The sequence below is a fragment of the Mus caroli genome, chromosome 14 (assembly GCF_900094665.2).
Source record: "Mus caroli chromosome 14, CAROLI_EIJ_v1.1, whole genome shotgun sequence".
In the NCBI taxonomy this organism is placed as follows: Eukaryota; Metazoa; Chordata; class Mammalia; order Rodentia; family Muridae; genus Mus; species Mus caroli.
The window spans coordinates 89,265,562-89,274,136 of record NC_034583.1 but is presented as its reverse complement, the minus strand read 5'-3'; positions in this window follow the sequence as shown (position 1 = coordinate 89,274,136).

Below are 8,575 nucleotides of genomic sequence, written 5' to 3'. Positions count from 1 at the left end.
GGTTTCCCTGTGTAGCCCTGGCTTTCCAGGAACTCACTCTGTAGACCAGGTCAGCCTCAAACTCAAGAGAACTGCTTGCCTCTGCCTCCTAAGTGCTAGAGTTAAAGGTCTGAGCCACCACACCTAGTTTCAGTGTTGAGTTTTATCACAGACTCTGATCAGATCTACTGAGAAGATCATGTTTTTCACTGATCCTATTTTTGTGCTATAGAGCTTCGATTATTTTGGATGTTGAACCATACTTGCAGCTCTTGAGTAAAACAAAACTTGACCATGGTATATGGTCTTTTAAAAACTATATTTAAAAATTATTTTTATTTACATGCATGCCACATATGCTCAGGTGCCCATGGAGTCCAGAAAAAGGTGTCAGGATCCCTGGAGCTATAGTTTTAGGCATTAAGCAGTTGTAAGCCACGTAATGTTGGTTCTAGGATCAGATCTATGATCCTCTGGAAGAGTAGAAAGAGTTTTTAACCACTGGGTCCCATGTGTGGCATTTTGAATGTGTTAATGAATTCAGTTGGAAAATATTTCACAGAAGAATTTTGTCTATGCTCACCGAATAGTTTTATTTTTTATTATATTCTTATAAGACTTTATATTAGGGGATAATATTTGGTTCCTAGAGTGAGTTTTGAAACATTTGTTCTCTTGATATTTTGTGGAATAGTTTAAGAACTATTGGTATTAAACTATTTTCAAAGTTTAGTGAAATTGTTAATACATTTAGTTGAGCTTTTCTCTGTTTAGAGATTATTTATTTTAAATTTTATTTTGCTTTTTGCCAACAGGTAAGACAATAATTTTTTTTTTTTTTTTTGCTTTTATGGCTTCACTGAAATTTGATTCACTAATTTATGAATGGCTTTTACAATGAACAGAAAGAAATGGAAAAGTTTATTGTATTTGGAAATCTGAATATTTATATTTATGTAACTCTTATTTCTTGTGTTATTTAAATCTACATCAACTTCTTGGTTGAGTTTCCTAATTATAAGAAGTATGGAACTCAAGTGATTCTGTATAAGTAAGAAAAGAAACCCTCCGCATTTTCAATGGTTAATTCTGTACCAACAGAGAGCTAAGTGCTGGTGGGATTTTGGTATTGTCATTTCTGTGGCTCATCACTGAGTTTTCTGTACTATAAATGTTTGTCATTCCTCACCTGCTAAAGACAGTGTAAGATGTTCAGTGCTTTCTCATTGTGGGTTGGTTGTAATAAAGAGCTGATTGTAAGCCTCCTGAGGCCACAGTAACTGGGTTCCTGAGCTAGGCCGGAGCTGTATGGAAGGAAACATCGAGAGAAATAATGTAGGCCAAGACAAGTTTCTGTTCAAGGCCCCCCGAAGTTTACTGAGAGACCATGCTTATAAAGAGGGTAGGCCCATCCTCAGTCAGCCCATTCTTGGTGCCTGGAGCCAGCCCTGAGGCGATCTACAGGGTGTGTCTCCAGAATGTCTCAAGGACCTTTCAGCAGGAAGCAGACTCTTGGAGAAGAGCAAATAGAGTCATCAAGGTCAGGTAATCTCTTACTTAGTGGCAGCAAGATCAAGGTCTGGATCAGCCTGCTTCAAGGCTGAGAGGGGCTACAGCTGACAAACAATTCCTGGGGCTGGAACATGAGGGCAGACCTTCTTGGCAGAAAGAGTGAAGCCAACAGCCATAGCAGAATCAAAAAGGGACAAGGAGGGAAGAGACTAGGACCAGACCAGAGCAGGGAATTATGGAGCTATCTAGTCACGTGGCAAACAGAGCATCTGGGAGACTGCCCCAGCAAGAGACCTAACCTTAAACTATGTAGAAGTCTCCATGTCGTACTGACCCCACTGGTGGGATCCACCAAAAGTCCTACAATAATCACTCAATTATATAACCAAGAATACATACCGTGAAGGTACAAAGTCCATGGTTGCTATTTCCCTTTGTAGAGAACCCCGATTACCCTCATTTGTTTAGCTTCTGTTTCATACATTACATTCAGAGTGTCTGGAGACCTCGAGCTTTCTACATAATGTGCAGGAAGCTTAGCTATGTCTCTTTCCCTTAGCCCTGTTGGTCTGAGCTTCCTTCAGGCAGTGTGGCTGGTCTGAGAGTGTGCCTCAGTAGTCTTTACTGTCTATACATAGTTCTAGAGTGAGTTGCCTGTTGCATCCTGGTGCATCTGGTCAGTTTCAAGAGCTTCCTAGAGCTTTTGAGTTCTTTTCTTTCTGAGCTTTAAGGGGATTATGATTGTTATTTATAAAATGAAATATTTTTGTCTCCTTTTAGAACCTTCTAGGTTTTAATGAGTTCCCACAAAAGAAGGAATATGGAATATTTTTTTATGAGAGGAACTTGGGAAATTGCTACACACTACCACCTCCCCAGTCCTCACAGAGAAGTAGTAATATTCTAAGAAAATGGGCTGACTTTTTTTTAAAAATAAGATTTATTTATTTATTTTATATGAATACACTGTAGCTATCTTCAGACACACCAGAAGAGGGCATCATATCTTATTATAGATGGTTGTGAGACAGCACGTGGTTGCTGGGAATTGAACTCAGGACATCTGGACCGCTGAGCCATCTCTCTAGCCCCCAGGGTTGACTCTTTTTTTTTTTTTTTTTGTCAGGGTCTTACTCTCTAGTCCTGACTAATGGAACTCACTATGTAGAACAGGTTGTTCTTGAATCTGCCTTGCTTTGCCTACATCTGTGTGCTGAAATTGAAGTGACAGACAGACATACACTACATGCTTGGCCAATCCTTGCTTCTATTTTTTTTCTGTGTTTTTCCCCCCTCTTTTGGAGATGAGGTCTAGGCATAGGCTAGCTTTGAACTTGCATGTCAACTGATATGAAAGGCTTTGAACTCTTGATCCTTCTGTCTCTACTTCCCATGGTTTGGGATTATAGATATGAGCCATCATATCCAGCAAAAACATTCATAACCAAAAAAAAAAAAAAATACAGTGATTGTCACTGAACTCTGAATCTCCATGAAAGTCTGTCATCTTTCTTGATAAACTAAAATGCAAAGCTAAATTATGAAGCTGCATTATTAAGAGCTAGCATTTACTTCAAAGTATGCATTATTTATAACTCTAAAAGTCCTACCAATCAAAATTGGATTGGAAAATAGAAACTGATGAATTTTCAAGGAACAATGGCAGCTGAAAGCTTACCCTTCATAACTGCCACGAGAGATCAAAGTTTTAAAAATCTTTCTGAACAGTTGGCTTGGGGTTATAAGGAGGAAGGGAACTAGCAATCTAGCTAATAACACGGAGCTGAGCTATGTGGACTTTGTGATGGAAATGGCACTACAACGCAGTTTGCTTTTTCTGGAGAACTTCCCAGTTTTATTTTGTTTGAGAGGAAGTAACATTTTTCCTAATGCTAACAAAACCTCTTTTTTTTTCTTACTAGCAAAGATAATAATAAATACATGTTGAAGGAGTTTATTGCTTTAAAGATCTTATGGATGGGAAACATATGGACCCTTATAAAACTCAATTTCTCCCCTGATGCACTTGGGTACATTTTGGTAACTTTTGTACTTTCAGTTAACTTGAGACAATTCAAATATCAACAATATTGTAATTTATAAAAATAATTTTAGTTTTGTCCAACCACATTAAGTGTTTTTTTTTCTTGAAAAAACAAAACAAAACAAAAGAAAACAAACTAAGAAAAAAATAAAAATCCCCAAACTTTGTGTTTTGCCTCCAAGTAAACATTATACTTGTCAGCTATGGAAAAACCTTAATTTCCTTGGAAGTTTGCTTTAAATTTCCCATTTGGAAATAATTAGAGAAGCATTAGAATTAAACGAATTGTAAAAGCCTACCACATCGAGAAATGTAAGAGTAAAAGCTACCTGTGCCTTCAGCCAGGGCTCCAGGTTAAAATAAGAATATAACTGAGAAAAGAATGTGAGCAGCTCTATTTGGTGGGCGCAAAAGAATAATGCCAAGAAGTTTCAAGCTGCAGTAAAATGGTCCTTGCTCCTGATGTTGCTTCTCCTTCTGAGTGCTGTAAATAACACTGTAGCTGGCTAGCTCTCCTTCTGTGTTTTCCTATCCCTCTCTCCTGTCCTGTCCTCTGATCTTTGAAGTGTGTCAGTCTTTTATCCTGCTGTTCAACAGACTGACATTCGAAAGCTTTGTTCAGACAGTTTAATTTAATCACTGCCACTGGTTCAACAAGATGATAAAATCCCATGTGCTGTACAACATCCAACATCCAGCCCCCTGTTATCTGATACCGTTTGAAGCTTCTTTCAATGAATGCAGGCTGATAGCACAAGAACTCCAAACATGTCATAAACAATATATTAATGTCCCAGTTGGAATTCCATTAGAATAAGAAGTAGATGAAGTTTAGGGCATTCAAGTGGGCCAAGGTAATAAAATGTAATTTGGACTAATCTTCTCAAAGAACGTCTTGTGTTTGAAGCTGACAGTCTCCTATCACACGCAAAAGTAATTGCCTGTTGACTGCATTGCAGACTTTTGAATCATGGTCTTTGTACTTCACGCACTTTCCAGGTGCCTCAGCCTGGAGACAATCTGCCTCTTTGTTTGAATGGAAAGAAATCTAAACGATAAATAATAAAACAAGCAGTGAGCCCTTTAATGAATATTACTCATCTAGATTGGAATTTCTGGAAACCTGAGACAGAAGAAATTAAAGGTAAAACACAATTGAGCATTTATCATTTAAAATGTTCATTCTGATGATAATGTCTTTTAAGTTTTACTAGTTTAAAATAAATGAAAATTTCCACAAATATTTTAGGAATAGAGGTTTGCTCAATATATAAAATTTAAAACTAGTTGGGGAAGATGAAATTGTACTTTTGTAACTTAGTATCTTTGAAGTATTTAGGTTCTTTAGTGTTAAAAAAGCCTCTGACGTGTGAGAGAATTATAGACATGATTAACTTAAATGCTGCTCACGAAGAACATGTCGAGGAATCAAAACCTTTGCTGATGATCACCGCCTAATAAATGAGATTATGAAACATTTATACAATACTTACTATGCCAAGGTGCTGTTTGGGAATTTTGCTTATTAGAATTCTTGAAATCCGAAAAGAATTCAATTCCAGAGGACACAAAGGCTAAGTAATTTGCTCAATGTCCTTTCACTGTTGGTAGAAATGGATTTAGGTCCAGGCAACTAATTGGGTCTTTGTTAAAGCAATTCCATTTTCTTCTTCTTCTTCTTCTTCTTCTTCTTCTTCTTCTTCTTCTTCTTCTTCTTCTTCTTCTTCTTCTTCTTCTTCTTCTTCTTCTTCTTNTTCTTACTTTCTGTCTTATGTTTCATAAACTCTCCTTAGAACAACCATCCTCTTCCTCCTCTTCCTCCTCCTCCTCGTTCTCTTCCTCCTCCTCCTCCTCCTCCTTCTCCTTCTCTCCTCCTCCTTCGCCTTCTCCTCCTCCTCCTCTTCCTCCTTTTGGTTTTTTGAGATAGGGTTTCTCTGTGTAGCCCTGGCTGTCCTGGAACTCACTCTGTAGACCAGCCTGGCCACGAACTCAGAAATCTGCCTGCCTCTGCCTCCCAGGTGCTGGGATTGAAGGTGGGCTCTACCACTGCCCAGCTCACAATTCCATTTTCTATTGTCTTTGGGAAGGATTGGGTTTGTGATGGTGTAAAAGATTCTATTTTAGTAGACACTGCAAGTTGGGGATGTCAAGACTGTGAGAGTAATCTGATTTAGTCACAATCATTTATTGGTGGTTTGTCCCTCTTGGACATTCATTCATTCATTCATTTATTCATTTATTCATTCACAGAGGTTGGAAGGACCTCTTAGGCCTTATTGTACCTTTAGGACCTATCTTCATGCTCTGAGTGTTCCCATGAAAACCAATGCTTGGTATTTGCAATTAATGTGGCTCCTTTTTGTAAATTTCATTCTAAGGAGCTTTTTCTTCACTGAAGAAAAGAGTGAATTTTTATGATAAAACAGTAGCTTCATGTAGGAATATATCAATGGAAAGAACAAAATTTCTACCTTCTTAAAGCTTATGTGTTAGTGGCAAAAGATGGCTAGCTATCGATGTCACAGATAAAAAATTTGGTATGTGTTATAAAGTGATAAATGGTGTGAGGAAAGGGCAGGGCAAAGAGGCCCGAGGATGACGCAAGGTGCCTGTGTTGGGAAAAGGCAAGCTGAAGTTTCATGTGGAGTGTTTGGAGGAATAGGTGGTGCATGAATGTGACCGAAAGATAATGAAGGAATTCACCATGTGGGTTATTTGTAGAAAATGTTTCAGTAGAGAGAACTGTTAGCAACCAGGCACCTCTACTGCCTGCCCCAGGGACCCAGTGACAACAGGATGGTCCTCACTTAGCTGCCAATACATTCCTGTTGTCACGAGTTGCATATCCTCCTTCCACACCCCGACCCAAGTCAAGAACAACTCCAAGTTTGGTTCTCTGAGAAACCAAAAATTGCAATTTCCGTGTGCAGCTCTGAGAAGTCTACCAGAGGAGTGGGCTTGGGAGAAGAACAAGGTGTCCATTCTGGATTTGAACATTTTGAAGTGTTCTCTCAAATTTTTATCTGGTAAGCTCTATAGTCCATTCATCTTTCTCTCCCTTCTCAGCCCCTGTTTCCCTCAATTCACAACCTGTTCAACCCCCCTTGCTTCTCTATCTTTTTCTTTCTCTTTGTCTCTCTCACTTCTTTTAAGATAGTAAATGATCTTGGCATGCATGTAGCTCAGGTTGGCCTTGAACTCACCATGTAGCCCAAGTCTGTCCTCCGATCATCCTGAGTCTTCTGGGTGCTGAGATTGTAAGCCTGTGCTAGCACACTAGCCTCTTTTCTTAGTTAAGGGCAACTGCTGGGTATCACTTCCAGTCCGTTGTACCGTCTTTCCTTCTGAATCTGATAGCCTTCTATGTGAAGCGCTGTTAAAGTCCATTTCATTACTACACCTAGAGGACAGTTCAGCCTTTTTCCCAGTTTACAACTATCCACAGCAGTTCATACTAGTTCTCTACTATTGTAAAGGATTCTAGTATTTATGGAATGAATAAGGGATTTGGTCTCTGAGTGCACATTGAGTCACCTGCTAATCTATGAGGATCAGAACACTGTACAGAAAGCCAGAGTTTTCAGCTTCTAAAGCTCTCTACGACAGGTTGTGCTCTTCCTGCCCTGAGGCTTTCTCAGCGGATGTTTCGGCCCATCGCTGTGAACTTGTGTTGAAGAAGAACATCCCGGTAGGAAGTGTGTGGTAGAACAAAAACCTGTTTATCACATGGAGTCTGAGAAGTAGAGAAATGTAGAGGGGCAGAGTCCAGGAACAATATACACTTTTCAAATATCACTCTCTCAATGACGCCCGACCTCCAATAAGGCTTCGTCTGTTTATAGGTCCCCAGGAATAAAGCCATCAATGGGGTGTTAATGTCCTCACACCAGTTACCCAAGAGCATAACCCGCTGAGAACTAAGCTTTAATTCCATAATCTTTCTGAAATGGAGTACCTCATATTCAAGCCATAAAATCCTTTTTTAAAAACACAGTTTTATCAGTGCGTGATTGACATAAGAAAAAAACTATGTATGTTTAATCTACACTGCTTGAAAAGTTCTGGCCCCGGAAGTCTCCACCACTGACTGCATCAGTCATGCCCAGATATTTGAATGTCCTCTTTCTGAATCTTGTCGTCTTTCTTCCTCCTCAGACTCTCATCCTGCATCCACCTTGTCCCGCCAAGCTACCACTGAGCTGTCACTGAAGACAGGCTGAATTTTCTACAGGCACATAAATACATTGAATACCCTGTTCTCTCTCTTGTATATCTCTTACTAAGTATTAGTATCTTTGAAGCCTATTTGTGTGAACGATATTGTTTTGTTGCAAGTGTTGTGAGTGTCCTTCTGTTTGGACTGGCAGTCAACTGAAGGACATTTGCATTGCTTTGAGTTTTGGCCTCTATAAGGAAAGCTACCGAGGACTGTCATGGACAAGGTTTTCTGGAGACACAGGCTTTTCTTTCTTTTGGATTGATATCAAGAAATGCAATGGCTGGGGTAGGTATGGTGGCACTTGCCTTTAGTCTCAGCACTTGGTAGGCAGAGGCCGGCAGATCTCTGAGTTCAAGGCCAGTCTGGTCTACATAGTGAGTTCTAGAAGAGCCAGTATTGCATAGTGAAACAAAAACGATACAAAACAAGGAGGAGGAGGAGGAGGAGGAAAACAAACAAACAAACAAACAAACAAACAAACAAACAAATGTGATGGCTGGATCATATGGCCGTGATATAACTCGTTAAAAACTGCCTGTTCAGCAACCCTAGTGGAGTGATAGGCATACCATCCCACCCACAAAAAGTGGACCCTAAATATATCCTGTCTACAAGAAATGCAGGGATACATTCATGATAAAAGTCTTGGAAAGATCAGGAATTCAAGGCCCATACCTAAATATGATAAAAGCAATCTACAGCAAACCAGTAGCCAGCATCAAAGTAAATGGAGAGAAGCTTGAAGCAATCCCACTAAAATCAGGGACTAGACAAGGCTGTCCACTTTCTCCATACCTATTCAACATTGTACTTGAAGTCCT